Source organism: Daphnia pulicaria, chromosome 11, assembly GCF_021234035.1.
Source record: "Daphnia pulicaria isolate SC F1-1A chromosome 11, SC_F0-13Bv2, whole genome shotgun sequence".
NCBI classification, from domain to species: Eukaryota; Metazoa; Arthropoda; class Branchiopoda; order Diplostraca; family Daphniidae; genus Daphnia; species Daphnia pulicaria.
In genome coordinates this window covers 4,452,168-4,470,239 of record NC_060923.1, presented here as the reverse complement: position 1 = coordinate 4,470,239, position 18,072 = coordinate 4,452,168, and positions in this window count along the sequence as shown.

The window sequence follows — 18,072 nt, the reverse complement described above, 5'->3', positions numbered from 1 at the left end:
GTTTGTTTCACATGGTTCTTAGCAGTAGAAAAGCGTTTTTCTAAGTGTTGAAATCAGCGCCATCTAGTGACAAGTTTTGGAACTAAATTTTATTTTGATCGCATCGTGCTCAGCGTGAAATTCTGATCAAGAATATGTTTGTTTCAAATGGTTCTGAGCAGTAGAAGTGCGTTTTTCTAAGTGTTGAAATCAGCGCCATCTAGTGACAAGTTTTGGAACTAAATTTTATTTTGATCGCATCGTGCTCAGCGTGAAATTCTGATCAAGAATATGTTTGTTTCAAATGGTTCTGAGCAGTAGAAGTGCGTTTTTCTAAGTGTTGAAATCAGCGCCATCTAGTGACAAGTTTTGGAACTAAATTTTATTTTGATCGCATCGTGCTCAGCGTGAAATTCTGATCAAGAATATGTTTGTTTCAAATGGTTCTGAGCAGTAGAAGTGCGTTTTTCTAAGTGTTGAAATCAGCGCCATCTAGTGACAAGTTTTGGAACTAAATTTTATTTTGATCGCATCGTGCTCAGCGTGAAATTCTGATCAAGAATATGTTTGTTTCAAATGGTTCTGAGCAGTAGAAGTGCCTTTTTCTAAGTATGGAAATAGGCGCCACCTGGTGGCAAGTTTTGGAACTAAATTTTCTTATGATCGCATCGTGTTCAGCGTGAAATGCTGATCAAGAATATGTTTGTTTCACATGGTTCTTAGCAGTAGAAAAGCGTTTTTCTAAGTGTTGAAATCAGCGCCATCTAGTGACAAGTTTTGGAACTAAATTTTATTTTGATCGCATCGTGCTCAGCGTGAAATTCTGATCAAGAATATGTTTGTTTCAAATGGTTCTGAGCAGTAGAAGTGCGTTTTTCTAAGTGTTGAAATCAGCGCCATCTAGTGACAAGTTTTGGAACTAAATTTTATTTTGATCGCATCGTGCTCAGCGTGAAATTCTGATCAAGAATATGTTTGTTTCAAATGGTTCTGAGCAGTAGAAGTGCCTTTTTCTAAGTATGGAAATAGGCGCCACCTGGTGGCAAGTTTTGGAACTAAATTTTCTTATGATCGCATCGTGTTCAGCGTGAAATGCTGATCAAGAATATGTTTGTTTCACATGGTTCTGAGCAGTAGAAGTGCCTTTTTCTAAGTATGGAAATAGGCGCCACCTGGTGGCAAGTTTTGGAACTAAATTTTCTTATGATCGCATCGTGTTCAGCGTGAAATGCTGATCAAGAATATGTTTGTTTCACATGGTTCTGAGCAGTAGAAGTGCGTTTTTCTAAGTGTTGAAATCAGCGCCATCTAGTGACAAGTTTTGGAACTAAATTTTATTTTGATCGCATCGTGCTCAGCGTGAAATTCTGATCAAGAATATGTTTGTTTCAAATGGTTCTGAGCAGTAGAAGTGCCTTTTTCTAAGTATGGAAATAGGCGCCACCTGGTGGCAAGTTTTGGAACTAAATTTTCTTATGATCGCATCGTGTTCAGCGTGAAATGCTGATCAAGAATATGTTTGTTTCACATGGTTCTTAGCAGTAGAAAAGCGTTTTTCTAAGTGTTGAAATCAGCGCCATCTAGTGACAAGTTTTGGAACTAAATTTTATTTTGATCGCATCGTGCTCAGCGTGAAATTCTGATCAAGAATATGTTTGTTTCACACGGTTCTGAGCAGTAGAAGTGCGTTTTTCTAAGTGTTGAAATCAGCGCCATCTAGTGACAAGTTTTGGAACTAAATTTTATTTTGATCGCATCGTGCTCAGCGTGAAATTCTGATCAAGAATATGTTTGTTTCAAATGGTTCTGAGCAGTAGAAGTGCCTTTTTCTAAGTATGGAAATAGGCGCCACCTGGTGGCAAGTTTTGGAACTAAATTTTCTTATGATCGCATCGTGTTCAGCGTGAAATGCTGATCAAGAATATGTTTGTTTCACATGGTTCTTAGCAGTAGAAAAGCGTTTTTCTAAGTGTTGAAATCAGCGCCATCTAGTGACAAGTTTTGGAACTAAATTTTATTTTGATCGCATCGTGCTCAGCGTGAAATTCTGATCAAGAATATGTTTGTTTCAAATGGTTCTGAGCAGTAGAAGTGCGTTTTTCTAAGTGTTGAAATCAGCGCCATCTAGTGACAAGTTTTGGAACTAAATTTTATTTTGATCGCATCGTGCTCAGCGTGAAATTCTGATCAAGAATATGTTTGTTTCAAATGGTTCTGAGCAGTAGAAGTGCCTTTTTCTAAGTATGGAAATAGGCGCCACTTGGTGGCAAGTTTTGGAACTAAATTTTCTTATGATCGCATCGTGTTCAGCGTGAAATGCTGATCAAGAATATGTTTGTTTCACATGGTTCTGAGCAGTAGAAGTGCGTTTTTCTAAGTGTTGAAATCAGCGCCATCTAGTGACAAGTTTTGGAACTAAATTTTATTTTGATCGCATCGTGCTCAGCGTGAAATTCTGATCAAGAATATGTTTGTTTCAAATGGTTCTGAGCAGTAGAAGTGCCTTTTTCTAAGTATGGAAATAGGCGCCACCTGGTGGCAAGTTTTGGAACTAAATTTTCTTATGATCGCATCGTGTTCAGCGTGAAATGCTGATCAAGAATATGTTTGTTTCACATGGTTCTGAGCAGTAGAAGTGCGTTTTTCTAAGTGTTGAAATCAGCGCCATCTAGTGACAAGTTTTGGAACTAAATTTTATTTTGATCGCATCGTGCTCAGCGTGAAATTCTGATCAAGAATATGTTTGTTTCAAATGGTTCTGAGCAGTAGAAGTGCCTTTTTCTAAGTATGGAAATAGGCGCCACCTGGTGGCAAGTTTTGGAACTAAATTTTCTTATGATCGCATCGTGCTCAGCGTGAAATTCTGATCAAGAATATGTTTGTTTCAAATGGTTCTGAGCAGTAGAAGTGCCTTTTTCTAAGTATGGAAATAGGCGCCACCTGGTGGCAAGTTTTGGAACTAAATTTTCTTATGATCGCATCGTGTTCAGCGTGAAATGCTGATCAAGAATATGTTTGTTTCACATGGTTCTGAGCAGTAGAAGTGCGTTTTTCTAAGTGTTGAAATCAGCGCCATCTAGTGACAAGTTTTGGAACTAAATTTTATTTTGATCGCATCGTGCTCAGCGTGAAATTCTGATCAAGAATATGTTTGTTTCAAATGGTTCTGAGCAGTAGAAGTGCCTTTTTCTAAGTATGGAAATAGGCGCCACCTGGTGGCAAGTTTTGGAACTAAATTTTCTTATGATCGCATCGTGTTCAGCGTGAAATGCTGATCAAGAATATGTTTGTTTCACATGGTTCTGAGCAGTAGAAGTACGTTTTTCTAAGTGTTGAAATCAGCGCCATCTAGTGACAAGTTTTGGAACTAAATTTTATTTTGATCGCATCGTGCTCAGCGTGAAATTCTGATCAAGAATATACCCTAGATTGCATGTTTCTGAGCAGTAGAAGGGGTTTTTCTAAGTGTTGAAATCAGCGCCATCTAGTGACAAGTTTTGGAACTAAATTTTATTTTGATCGCATCGTGCTCAGCGTGAATTTCTGATCAAGAATATGTTTGTTTCAAATGGTTCTGAGCAGTAGAAGTGCGTTTTTCTAAGTGTTGAAATCAGCGCCATCTAGTGACAAGTTTTGGAACTAAATTTTATTTTGATCGCATCGTGCTCAGCGTGAAATTCTGATCAAGAATATGTTTGTTTCAAATGGTTCTGAGCAGTAGAAGTGCCTTTTTCTAAGTATGGAAATAGGCGCCACCTGGTGGCAAGTTTTGGAACTAAATTTTCTTATGATCGCATCGTGTTCAGCGTGAAATGCTGATCAAGAATATGTTTGTTTCACATGGTTCTGAGCAGTAGAAGTACGTTTTTCTAAGTGTTGAAATCAGCGCCATCTAGTGACAAGTTTTGGAACTAAATTTTATTTTGATCGCATCGTGCTCAGCGTGAAATTCTGATCAAGAATATACCCTAGATTGCATGTTTCTGAGCAGTAGAAGAGGTTTTTCTAAGTGTTGAAATCAGCGCCATCTAGTGACAAATTTGGAACTAAATTTTATTTTGATCGCATCGTGCTCAGCGTGAAATTCTGATCAAGAATATGTTTGTTTCAAATGGTTCTGAGCAGTAGAAGTGCCTTTTTCTAAGTATGGAAATAGGCGCCACCTGGTGGCAAGTTTTGGAACTAAATTTTCTTATGATCGCATCGTGTTCAGCGTGAAATGCTGATCAAGAATATGTTTGTTTCACATGGTTCTTAGCAGTAGAAAAGCGTTTTTCTAAGTGTTGAAATCAGCGCCATCTAGTGACAAGTTTTGGAACTAAATTTTTATTTGATCGCATCGTGCTCAGCGTGAAATTCTGATCAAGAATATGTTTGTTTCACACGGTTCTGAGCAGTAGAAGTGCGTTTTTCTAAGTGTTGAAATCAGCGCCATCTAGTGACAAGTTTTGGAATTAAATTTTATTTTGATCGCATCGTGCTCAGCGTGAAATTCTGATCAAGAATATGTTTGTTTCAAATGGTTCTGAGCAGTAGAAGTGCCTTTTTCTAAGTATGGAAATAGGCGCCACCTGGTGGCAAGTTTTGGAACTAAATTTTCTTATGATCGCATCGTGTTCAGCGTGAAATGCTGATCAAGAATATGTTTGTTTCACATGGTTCTGAGCAGTAGAAGTACGTTTTTCTAAGTGTTGAAATCAGCGCCATCTAGTGACAAGTTTTGGAACTAAATTTTATTTTGATCGCATCGTGCTCAGCGTGAAATTCTGATCAAGAATATACCCTAGATTGCATGTTTCTGAGCAGTAGAAGAGGTTTTTCTAAGTGTTGAAATCAGCGCCATCTAGTGACAAATTTGGAACTAAATTTTATTTTGATCGCATCGTGCTCAGCGTGAAATTCTGATCAAGAATATGTTTGTTTCAAATGGTTCTGAGCAGTAGAAGTGCCTTTTTCTAAGTATGGAAATAGGCGCCACCTGGTGGCAAGTTTTGGAACTAAATTTTCTTATGATCGCATCGTGTTCAGCGTGAAATGCTGATCAAGAATATGTTTGTTTCACATGGTTCTGAGCAGTAGAAGTGCCTTTTTCTAAGTATGGAAATAGGCGCCACCTGGTGGCAAGTTTTGGAACTAAATTTTCTTATGATCGCATCGTGTTCAGCGTGAAATGCTGATCAAGAATATGTTTGTTTCACATGGTTCTGAGCAGTAGAAGTGCGTTTTTCTAAGTGTTGAAATCAGCGCCATCTAGTGACAAGTTTTGGAACTAAATTTTATTTTGATCGCATCGTGCTCAGCGTGAAATTCTGATCAAGAATATGTTTGTTTCAAATGGTTCTGAGCAGTAGAAGTGCCTTTTTCTAAGTATGGAAATAGGCGCCACCTGGTGGCAAGTTTTGGAACTAAATTTTCTTATGATCGCATCGTGTTCAGCGTGAAATGCTGATCAAGAATATGTTTGTTTCACATGGTTCTTAGCAGTAGAAAAGCGTTTTTCTAAGTGTTGAAATCAGCGCCATCTAGTGACAAGTTTTGGAACTAAATTTTATTTTGATCGCATCGTGTTCAGCGTGAAATGCTGATCAAGAATATGTTTGTTTCACATGGTTCTTAGCAGTAGAAAAGCGTTTTTCTAAGTGTTGAAATCAGCGCCATCTAGTGACAAGTTTTGGAACTAAATTTTTATTTGATCGCATCGTGCTCAGCGTGAAATTCTGATCAAGAATATGTTTGTTTCACACGGTTCTGAGCAGTAGAAGTGCGTTTTTCTAAGTGTTGAAATCAGCGCCATCTAGTGACAAGTTTTGGAATTAAATTTTATTTTGATCGCATCGTGCTCAGCGTGAAATTCTGATCAAGAATATGTTTGTTTCAAATGGTTCTGAGCAGTAGAAGTGCGTTTTTCTAAGTGTTGAAATCAGCGCCATCTAGTGACAAGTTTTGGAACTAAATTTTATTTTGATCGCATCGTGCTCAGCGTGAAATTCTGATCAAGAATATGTTTGTTTCAAATGGTTCTGAGCAGTAGAAGTGCCTTTTTCTAAGTATGGAAATAGGCGCCACCTGGTGGCAAGTTTTGGAACTAAATTTTCTTATGATCGCATCGTGTTCAGCGTGAAATGCTGATCAAGAATATGTTTGTTTCACATGGTTCTGAGCAGTAGAAGTGCGTTTTTCTAAGTGTTGAAATCAGCGCCATCTAGTGACAAGTTTTGGAACTAAATTTTATTTTGATCGCATCGTGCTCAGCGTGAAATTCTGATCAAGAATATGTTTGTTTCAAATGGTTCTGAGCAGTAGAAGTGCGTTTTTCTAAGTGTTGAAATCAGCGCCATCTAGTGACAAGTTTTGGAACTAAATTTTATTTTGATCGCATCGTGCTCAGCGTGAAATTCTGATCAAGAATATGTTTGTTTCAAATGGTTCTGAGCAGTAGAAGTGCCTTTTTCTAAGTATGGAAATAGGCGCCACCTGGTGGCAAGTTTTGGAACTAAATTTTCTTATGATCGCATCGTGTTCAGCGTGAAATGCTGATCAAGAATATGTTTGTTTCACATGGTTCTGAGCAGTAGAAGTGCGTTTTTCTAAGTGTTGAAATCAGCGCCATCTAGTGACAAGTTTTGGAACTAAATTTTATTTTGATCGCATCGTGCTCAGCGTGAAATTCTGATCAAGAATATGTTTGTTTCAAATGGTTCTGAGCAGTAGAAGTGCGTTTTTCTAAGTGTTGAAATCAGCGCCATCTAGTGACAAGTTTTGGAACTAAATTTTATTTTGATCGCATCGTGCTCAGCGTGAAATTCTGATCAAGAATATGTTTGTTTCAAATGGTTCTGAGCAGTAGAAGTGCCTTTTTCTAAGTATGGAAATAGGCGCCACCTGGTGGCAAGTTTTGGAACTAAATTTTCTTATGATCGCATCGTGTTCAGCGTGAAATGCTGATCAAGAATATGTTTGTTTCACATGGTTCTGAGCAGTAGAAGTGCGTTTTTCTAAGTGTTGAAATCAGCGCCATCTAGTGACAAGTTTTGGAACTAAATTTTATTTTGATCGCATCGTGCTCAGCGTGAAATTCTGATCAAGAATATACCCTAGATTGCATGTTTCTGAGCAGTAGAAGGGGTTTTTCTAAGTGTTGAAATCAGCGCCATCTAGTGACAAGTTTTGGAACTAAATTTTATTTTGATCGCATCGTGCTCAGCGTGAAATTCTGATCAAGAATATGTTTGTTTCAAATGGTTCTGAGCAGTAGAAGTGCCTTTTTCTAAGTATGGAAATAGGCGCCACCTGGTGGCAAGTTTTGGAACTAAATTTTCTTATGATCGCATCGTGTTCAGCGTGAAATGCTGATCAAGAATATGTTTGTTTCACATGGTTCTGAGCAGTAGAAGTGCGTTTTTCTAAGTGTTGAAATCAGCGCCATCTAGTGACAAGTTTTGGAACTAAATTTTATTTTGATCGCATCGTGCTCAGCGTGAAATTCTGATCAAGAATATGTTTGTTTCAAATGGTTCTGAGCAGTAGAAGTGCGTTTTTCTAAGTGTTGAAATCAGCGCCATCTAGTGACAAGTTTTGGAACTAAATTTTATTTTGATCGCATCGTGCTCAGCGTGAAATTCTGATCAAGAATATGTTTGTTTCAAATGGTTCTGAGCAGTAGAAGTGCGTTTTTCTAAGTGTTGAAATCAGCGCCATCTAGTGACAAGTTTTGGAACTAAATTTTATTTTGATCGCATCGTGCTCAGCGTGAAATTCTGATCAAGAATATGTTTGTTTCAAATGGTTCTGAGCAGTAGAAGTGCCTTTTTCTAAGTATGGAAATAGGCGCCACCTGGTGGCAAGTTTTGGAACTAAATTTTCTTATGATCGCATCGTGTTCAGCGTGAAATGCTGATCAAGAATATGTTTGTTTCACATGGTTCTTAGCAGTAGAAAAGCGTTTTTCTAAGTGTTGAAATCAGCGCCATCTAGTGACAAGTTTTGGAACTAAATTTTATTTTGATCGCATCGTGCTCAGCGTGAAATTCTGATCAAGAATATGTTTGTTTCAAATGGTTCTGAGCAGTAGAAGTGCGTTTTTCTAAGTGTTGAAATCAGCGCCATCTAGTGACAAGTTTTGGAACTAAATTTTATTTTGATCGCATCGTGCTCAGCGTGAAATTCTGATCAAGAATATGTTTGTTTCAAATGGTTCTGAGCAGTAGAAGTGCCTTTTTCTAAGTATGGAAATAGGCGCCACCTGGTGGCAAGTTTTGGAACTAAATTTTCTTATGATCGCATCGTGTTCAGCGTGAAATGCTGATCAAGAATATGTTTGTTTCACATGGTTCTGAGCAGTAGAAGTGCGTTTTTCTAAGTGTTGAAATCAGCGCCATCTAGTGACAAGTTTTGGAACTAAATTTTATTTTGATCGCATCGTGCTCAGCGTGAAATTCTGATCAAGAATATGTTTGTTTCAAATGGTTCTGAGCAGTAGAAGTGCGTTTTTCTAAGTGTTGAAATCAGCGCCATCTAGTGACAAGTTTTGGAACTAAATTTTATTTTGATCGCATCGTGCTCAGCGTGAAATTCTGATCAAGAATATGTTTGTTTCAAATGGTTCTGAGCAGTAGAAGTGCGTTTTTCTAAGTGTTGAAATCAGCGCCATCTAGTGACAAGTTTTGGAACTAAATTTTATTTTGATCGCATCGTGCTCAGCGTGAAATTCTGATCAAGAATATGTTTGTTTCACATGGTTCTGAGCAGTAGAAGTGCGTTTTTCTAAGTGTTGAAATCAGCGCCATCTAGTGACAAGTTTTGGAACTAAATTTTATTTTGATCGCATCGTGTTCAGCGTGAAATGCTGATCAAGAATATGTTTGTTTCAAATGGTTCTGAGCAGTAGAAGTGCCTTTTTCTAAGTGTTGAAATCAGCGCCATCTAGTGACAAGTTTTGGAACTAAATTTTATTTTGATCGCATCGTGCTCAGCGTGAAATTCTGATCAAGAATATGTTTGTTTCAAATGGTTCTGAGCAGTAGAAGTGCCTTTTTCTAAGTATGGAAATAGGCGCCACCTGGTGGCAAGTTTTGGAACTAAATTTTCTTATGATCGCATCGTGTTCAGCGTGAAATGCTGATCAAGAATATGTTTGTTTCACATGGTTCTTAGCAGTAGAAAAGCGTTTTTCTAAGTGTTGAAATCAGCGCCATCTAGTGACAAGTTTTGGAACTAAATTTTATTTTGATCGCATCGTGCTCAGCGTGAAATTCTGATCAAGAATATGTTTGTTTCAAATGGTTCTGAGCAGTAGAAGTGCGTTTTTCTAAGTGTTGAAATCAGCGCCATCTAGTGACAAGTTTTGGAACTAAATTTTATTTTGATCGCATCGTGCTCAGCGTGAAATTCTGATCAAGAATATGTTTGTTTCAAATGGTTCTGAGCAGTAGAAGTGCCTTTTTCTAAGTATGGAAATAGGCGCCACCTGGTGGCAAGTTTTGGAACTAAATTTTCTTATGATCGCATCGTGTTCAGCGTGAAATGCTGATCAAGAATATGTTTGTTTCACATGGTTCTGAGCAGTAGAAGTGCGTTTTTCTAAGTGTTGAAATCAGCGCCATCTAGTGACAAGTTTTGGAACTAAATTTTATTTTGATCGCATCGTGCTCAGCGTGAAATTCTGATCAAGAATATGTTTGTTTCAAATGGTTCTGAGCAGTAGAAGTGCGTTTTTCTAAGTGTTGAAATCAGCGCCATCTAGTGACAAGTTTTGGAACTAAATTTTATTTTGATCGCATCGTGCTCAGCGTGAAATTCTGATCAAGAATATGTTTGTTTCAAATGGTTCTGAGCAGTAGAAGTGCGTTTTTCTAAGTGTTGAAATCAGCGCCATCTAGTGACAAGTTTTGGAACTAAATTTTATTTTGATCGCATCGTGCTCAGCGTGAAATTCTGATCAAGAATATGTTTGTTTCAAATGGTTCTGAGCAGTAGAAGTGCCTTTTTCTAAGTATGGAAATAGGCGCCACCTGGTGGCAAGTTTTGGAACTAAATTTTCTTATGATCGCATCGTGTTCAGCGTGAAATGCTGATCAAGAATATGTTTGTTTCACATGGTTCTGAGCAGTAGAAGTGCGTTTTTCTAAGTGTTGAAATCAGCGCCATCTAGTGACAAGTTTTGGAACTAAATTTTATTTTGATCGCATCGTGCTCAACGTGAAATTCTGATCAAGAATATGTTTGTTTCAAATGGTTCTGAGCAGTAGAAGTGCCTTTTTCTAAGTATGGAAATAGGCGCCACCTGGTGGCAAGTTTTGGAACTAAATTTTCTTATGATCGCATCGTGTTCAGCGTGAAATGCTGATCAAGAATATGTTTGTTTCACATGGTTCTGAGCAGTAGAAGTGCGTTTTTCTAAGTGTTGAAATCAGCGCCATCTAGTGACAAGTTTTGGAACTAAATTTTATTTTGATCGCATCGTGCTCAGCGTGAAATTCTGATCAAGAATATGTTTGTTTCACACGGTTCTGAGCAGTAGAAGTGCGTTTTTCTAAGTGTTGATATCAGCGCCATCTAGTGACAAGTTTTGGAACTAAATTTTATTTTGATCGCATCGTGCTCAGCGTGAAATTCTGATCAAGAATATGTTTGTTTCAAATGGTTCTGAGCAGTAGAAGTGCCTTTTTCTAAGTATGGAAATAGGCGCCACCTGGTGGCAAGTTTTGGAACTAAATTTTCTTATGATCGCATCGTGTTCAGCGTGAAATGCTGATCAAGAATATGTTTGTTTCACATGGTTCTTAGCAGTAGAAAAGCGTTTTTCTAAGTGTTGAAATCAGCGCCATCTAGTGACAAGTTTTGGAACTAAATTTTATTTTGATCGCATCGTGTTCAGCGTGAAATGCTGATCAAGAATATGTTTGTTTCACATGGTTCTTAGCAGTAGAAAAGCGTTTTTCTAAGTGTTGAAATCAGCGCCATCTAGTGACAAGTTTTGGAACTAAATTTTTATTTGATCGCATCGTGCTCAGCGTGAAATTCTGATCAAGAATATGTTTGTTTCAAATGGTTCTGAGCAGTAGAAGTGCGTTTTTCTAAGTGTTGAAATCAGCGCCATCTAGTGACAAGTTTTGGAACTAAATTTTATTTTGATCGCATCGTGCTCAGCGTGAAATTCTGATCAAGAATATGTTTGTTTCAAATGGTTCTGAGCAGTAGAAGTGCGTTTTTCTAAGTGTTGAAATCAGCGCCATCTAGTGACAAGTTTTGGAACTAAATTTTATTTTGATCGCATCGTGCTCAGCGTGAAATTCTGATCAAGAATATGTTTGTTTCAAATGGTTCTGAGCAGTAGAAGTGCCTTTTTCTAAGTATGGAAATAGGCGCCACCTGGTGGCAAGTTTTGGAACTAAATTTTCTTATGATCGCATCGTGTTCAGCGTGAAATGCTGATCAAGAATATGTTTGTTTCACATGGTTCTGAGCAGTAGAAAAGCGTTTTTCTAAGTGTTGAAATCAGCGCCATCTAGTGACAAGTTTTGGAACTAAATTTTATTTTGATCGCATCGTGTTCAGCGTGAAATTCTGATCAAGAATATGTTTGTTTCAAATGGTTCTGAGCAGTAGAAGTGCCTTTTTCTAAGTATGGAAATAGGCGCCACCTGGTGGCAAGTTTTGGAACTAAATTTTCTTATGATCGCATCGTGTTCAGCGTGAAATGCTGATCAAGAATATGTTTGTTTCACATGGTTCTTAGCAGTAGAAAAGCGTTTTTCTAAGTGTTGAAATCAGCGCCATCTAGTGACAAGTTTTGGAACTAAATTTTATTTTGATCGCATCGTGCTCAGCGTGAAATTTTGATCAAGAATATGTTTGTTTCAAATGGTTCTGAGCAGTAGAAGTGCCTTTTTCTAAGTATGGAAATAGGCGCCACCTGGTGGCAAGTTTTGGAACTAAATTTTCTTATGATCGCATCGTGTTCAGCGTGAAATGCTGATCAAGAATATGTTTGTTTCACATGGTTCTTAGCAGTAGAAAAGCGTTTTTCTAAGTGTTGAAATCAGCGCCATCTAGTGACAAGTTTTGGAACTAAATTTTATTTTGATCGCATCGTGTTCAGCGTGAAATGCTGATCAAGAATATGTTTGTTTCACATGGTTCTTAGCAGTAGAAAAGCGTTTTTCTAAGTGTTGAAATCAGCGCCATCTAGTGACAAGTTTTGGAACTAAATTTTTATTTGATCGCATCGTGCTCAGCGTGAAATTCTGATCAAGAATATGTTTGTTTCACACGGTTCTGAGCAGTAGAAGTGCGTTTTTCTAAGTGTTGAAATCAGCGCCATCTAGTGACAAGTTTTGGAATTAAATTTTATTTTGATCGCATCGTGCTCAGCGTGAAATTCTGATCAAGAATATGTTTGTTTCAAATGGTTCTGAGCAGTAGAAGTGCGTTTTTCTAAGTGTTGAAATCAGCGCCATCTAGTGACAAGTTTTGGAACTAAATTTTATTTTGATCGCATCGTGCTCAGCGTGAAATTCTGATCAAGAATATGTTTGTTTCAAATGGTTCTGAGCAGTAGAAGTGCCTTTTTCTAAGTATGGAAATAGGCGCCACCTGGTGGCAAGTTTTGGAACTAAATTTTCTTATGATCGCATCGTGTTCAGCGTGAAATGCTGATCAAGAATATGTTTGTTTCACATGGTTCTGAGCAGTAGAAGTGCGTTTTTCTAAGTGTTGAAATCAGCGCCATCTAGTGACAAGTTTTGGAACTAAATTTTATTTTGATCGCATCGTGCTCAGCGTGAAATTCTGATCAAGAATATGTTTGTTTCAAATGGTTCTGAGCAGTAGAAGTGCGTTTTTCTAAGTGTTGAAATCAGCGCCATCTAGTGACAAGTTTTGGAACTAAATTTTATTTTGATCGCATCGTGCTCAGCGTGAAATTCTGATCAAGAATATGTTTGTTTCAAATGGTTCTGAGCAGTAGAAGTGCCTTTTTCTAAGTATGGAAATAGGCGCCACCTGGTGGCAAGTTTTGGAACTAAATTTTCTTATGATCGCATCGTGTTCAGCGTGAAATGCTGATCAAGAATATGTTTGTTTCACATGGTTCTGAGCAGTAGAAGTGCGTTTTTCTAAGTGTTGAAATCAGCGCCATCTAGTGACAAGTTTTGGAACTAAATTTTATTTTGATCGCATCGTGCTCAGCGTGAAATTCTGATCAAGAATATGTTTGTTTCAAATGGTTCTGAGCAGTAGAAGTGCGTTTTTCTAAGTGTTGAAATCAGCGCCATCTAGTGACAAGTTTTGGAACTAAATTTTATTTTGATCGCATCGTGCTCAGCGTGAAATTTTGATCAAGAATATGTTTGTTTCAAATGGTTCTGAGCAGTAGAAGTGCGTTTTTCTAAGTGTTGAAATCAGCGCCATCTAGTGACAAGTTTTGGAACTAAATTTTATTTTGATCGCATCGTGCTCAGCGTGAAATTCTGATCAAGAATATGTTTGTTTCAAATGGTTCTGAGCAGTAGAAGTGCCTTTTTCTAAGTATGGAAATAGGCGCCACCTGGTGGCAAGTTTTGGAACTAAATTTTCTTATGATCGCATCGTGTTCAGCGTGAAATGCTGATCAAGAATATGTTTGTTTCACATGGTTCTTAGCAGTAGAAAAGCGTTTTTCTAAGTGTTGAAATCAGCGCCATCTAGTGACAAGTTTTGGAACTAAATTTTATTTTGATCGCATCGTGCTCAGCGTGAAATTCTGATCAAGAATATGTTTGTTTCAAATGGTTCTGAGCAGTAGAAGTGCGTTTTTCTAAGTGTTGAAATCAGCGCCATCTAGTGACAAGTTTTGGAACTAAATTTTATTTTGATCGCATCGTGCTCAGCGTGAAATTCTGATCAAGAATATGTTTGTTTCAAATGGTTCTGAGCAGTAGAAGTGCCTTTTTCTAAGTATGGAAATAGGCGCCACCTGGTGGCAAGTTTTGGAACTAAATTTTCTTATGATCGCATCGTGTTCAGCGTGAAATGCTGATCAAGAATATGTTTGTTTCACATGGTTCTGAGCAGTAGAAGTGCGTTTTTCTAAGTGTTGAAATCAGCGCCATCTAGTGACAAGTTTTGGAACTAAATTTTATTTTGATCGCATCGTGCTCAGCGTGAAATTCTGATCAAGAATATGTTTGTTTCACACGGTTCTGAGCAGTAGAAGTGCGTTTTTCTAAGTGTTGAAATCAGCGCCATCTAGTGACAAGTTTTGGAACTAAATTTTATTTTGATCGCATCGTGCTCAGCGTGAAATTCTGATCAAGAATATGTTTGTTTCAAATGGTTCTGAGCAGTAGAAGTGCCTTTTTCTAAGTATGGAAATAGGCGCCACCTGGTGGCAAGTTTTGGAACTAAATTTTCTTATGATCGCATCGTGTTCAGCGTGAAATGCTGATCAAGAATATGTTTGTTTCACATGGTTCTTAGCAGTAGAAAAGCGTTTTTCTAAGTGTTGAAATCAGCGCCATCTAGTGACAAGTTTTGGAACTAAATTTTATTTTGATCGCATCGTGTTCAGCGTGAAATGCTGATCAAGAATATGTTTGTTTCACATGGTTCTTAGCAGTAGAAAAGCGTTTTTCTAAGTGTTGAAATCAGCGCCATCTAGTGACAAGTTTTGGAACTAAATTTTTATTTGATCGCATCGTGCTCAGCGTGAAATTCTGATCAAGAATATGTTTGTTTCACACGGTTCTGAGCAGTAGAAGTGCGTTTTTCTAAGTGTTGAAATCAGCGCCATCTAGTGACAAGTTTTGGAATTAAATTTTATTTTGATCGCATCGTGCTCAGCGTGAAATTCTGATCAAGAATATGTTTGTTTCAAATGGTTCTGAGCAGTAGAAGTGCGTTTTTCTAAGTGTTGAAATCAGCGCCATCTAGTGACAAGTTTTGGAACTAAATTTTATTTTGATCGCATCGTGCTCAGCGTGAAATTCTGATCAAGAATATGTTTGTTTCAAATGGTTCTGAGCAGTAGAAGTGCCTTTTTCTAAGTATGGAAATAGGCGCCACCTGGTGGCAAGTTTTGGAACTAAATTTTCTTATGATCGCATCGTGTTCAGCGTGAAATGCTGATCAAGAATATGTTTGTTTCACATGGTTCTGAGCAGTAGAAGTGCGTTTTTCTAAGTGTTGAAATCAGCGCCATCTAGTGACAAGTTTTGGAACTAAATTTTATTTTGATCGCATCGTGCTCAGCGTGAAATTCTGATCAAGAATATGTTTGTTTCAAATGGTTCTGAGCAGTAGAAGTGCGTTTTTCTAAGTGTTGAAATCAGCGCCATCTAGTGACAAGTTTTGGAACTAAATTTTATTTTGATCGCATCGTGCTCAGCGTGAAATTCTGATCAAGAATATGTTTGTTTCAAATGGTTCTGAGCAGTAGAAGTGCGTTTTTCTAAGTGTTGAAATCAGCGCCATCTAGTGACAAGTTTTGGAACTAAATTTTATTTTGATCGCATCGTGCTCAGCGTGAAATTCTGATCAAGAATATGTTTGTTTCAAATGGTTCTGAGCAGTAGAAGTGCCTTTTTCTAAGTATGGAAATAGGCGCCACCTGGTGGCAAGTTTTGGAACTAAATTTTCTTATGATCGCATCGTGTTCAGCGTGAAATGCTGATCAAGAATATGTTTGTTTCACATGGTTCTGAGCAGTAGAAGTGCGTTTTTCTAAGTGTTGAAATCAGCGCCATCTAGTGACAAGTTTTGGAACTAAATTTTATTTTGATCGCATCGTGTTCAGCGTGAAATGCTGATCAAGAATATGTTTGTTTCACAGGGTTCTTAGCAGTAGAAGTGCGTTTTTCTAAGTGTTGAAATCAGCGCCATCTAGTGACAAGTTTTGGAACTAAATTTTATTTTGATCGCATCGTGCTCAGCGTGAAATTCTGATCAAGAATATGTTTGTTTCAAATGGTTCTGAGCAGTAGAAGTGCCTTTTTCTAAGTATGGAAATAGGCGCCACCTGGTGGCAAGTTTTGGAACTAAATTTTCTTATGATCGCATCGTGTTCAGCGTGAAATGCTGATCAAGAATATGTTTGTTTCACATGGTTCTTAGCAGTAGAAAAGCGTTTTTCTAAGTGTTGAAATCAGCGCCATCTAGTGACAAGTTTTGGAACTAAATTTTATTTTGATCGCATCGTGCTCAGCGTGAAATTCTGATCAAGAATATGTTTGTTTCAAATGGTTCTGAGCAGTAGAAGTGCGTTTTTCTAAGTGTTGAAATCAGCGCCATCTAGTGACAAGTTTTGGAACTAAATTTTATTTTGATCGCATCGTGCTCAGCGTGAAATTCTGATCAAGAATATGTTTGTTTCAAATGGTTCTGAGCAGTAGAAGTGCCTTTTTCTAAGTATGGAAATAGGCGCCACCTGGTGGCAAGTTTTGGAACTAAATTTTCTTATGATCGCATCGTGTTCAGCGTGAAATGCTGATCAAGAATATGTTTGTTTCACATGGTTCTGAGCAGTAGAAGTGCGTTTTTCTAAGTGTTGAAATCAGCGCCATCTAGTGACAAGTTTTGGAACTAAATTTTATTTTGATCGCATCGTGCTCAGCGTGAAATTCTGATCAAGAATATGTTTGTTTCAAATGGTTCTGAGCAGTAGAAGTGCGTTTTTCTAAGTGTTGAAATCAGCGCCATCTAGTGACAAGTTTTGGAACTAAATTTTATTTTGATCGCATCGTGCTCAGCGTGAAATTCTGATCAAGAATATGTTTGTTTCAAATGGTTCTGAGCAGTAGAAGTGCGTTTTTCTAAGTGTTGAAATCAGCGCCATCTAGTGACAAGTTTTGGAACTAAATTTTATTTTGATCGCATCGTGCTCAGCGTGAAATTCTGATCAAGAATATGTTTGTTTCAAATGGTTCTGAGCAGTAGAAGTGCCTTTTTCTAAGTATGGAAATAGGCGCCACCTGGTGGCAAGTTTTGGAACTAAATTTTCTTATGATCGCATCGTGTTCAGCGTGAAATGCTGATCAAGAATATGTTTGTTTCACATGGTTCTGAGCAGTAGAAGTGCGTTTTTCTAAGTGTTGAAATCAGCGCCATCTAGTGACAAGTTTTGGAACTAAATTTTATTTTGATCGCATCGTGCTCAGCGTGAAATTCTGATCAAGAATATGTTTGTTTCAAATGGTTCTGAGCAGTAGAAGTGCCTTTTTCTAAGTATGGAAATAGGCGCCACCTGGTGGCAAGTTTTGGAACTAAATTTTCTTATGATCGCATCGTGTTCAGCGTGAAATGCTGATCAAGAATATGTTTGTTAGGTTAGGTTAGGTTAGGTTAGGTTAGGTTAGGTTAGGTTAGGTTAGGTTAGGTTAGGTTAGGTTAGGTTAGGTTAGGTTAGGTTAGGTTAGGTTAGGTTAGGTTAGGTTAGGTTAGGTTAGGTTAGGTTAGGTTAGGTTAGGTTAGGTTAGGTTAGGTTAGGTTAGGTTAGGTTAGGTTAGGTTAGGTTAGGTTAGGTTAGGTTAGGTTAGGTTAGGTTAGGTTAGGTTAGGTTAGGTTAGGTTAGGTTAGGTTAGGTTAGGTTAGGTTAGGTTAGGTTAGGTTAGGTTAGGTTAGGTTAGGTTAGGTTAGGTTAGGTTAGGTTAGGTTAGGTTAGGTTAGGTTAGGTTAGGTTAGGTTAGGTTAGGTTAGGTTAGGTTAGGTTAGGTTAGGTTAGGTTAGGTTAGGTTAGGTTAGGTTAGGTTAGGTTAGGTTAGGTTAGGTTAGGTTAGGTTAGGTTAGGTTAGGTTAGGTTAGGTTAGGTTAGGTTAGGTTAGGTTAGGTTAGGTTAGGTTAGGTTAGGTTAGGTTAGGTTAGGTTAGGTTAGGTTAGGTTAGGTTAGGTTAGGTTAGGTTAGGTTAGGTTAGGTTAGGTTAGGTTAGGTTAGGTTAGGTTAGGTTAGGTTAGGTTAGGTTAGGTTAGGTTAGGTTAGGTTAGGTTAGGTTAGGTTAGGTTAGGTTAGGTTAGGTTAGGTTAGGTTAGGTTAGGTTAGGTTAGGTTAGGTTAGGTTAGGTTAGGTTAGGTTAGGTTAGGTTAGGTTAGGTTAGGTTAGGTTAGGTTAGGTTAGGTTAGGTT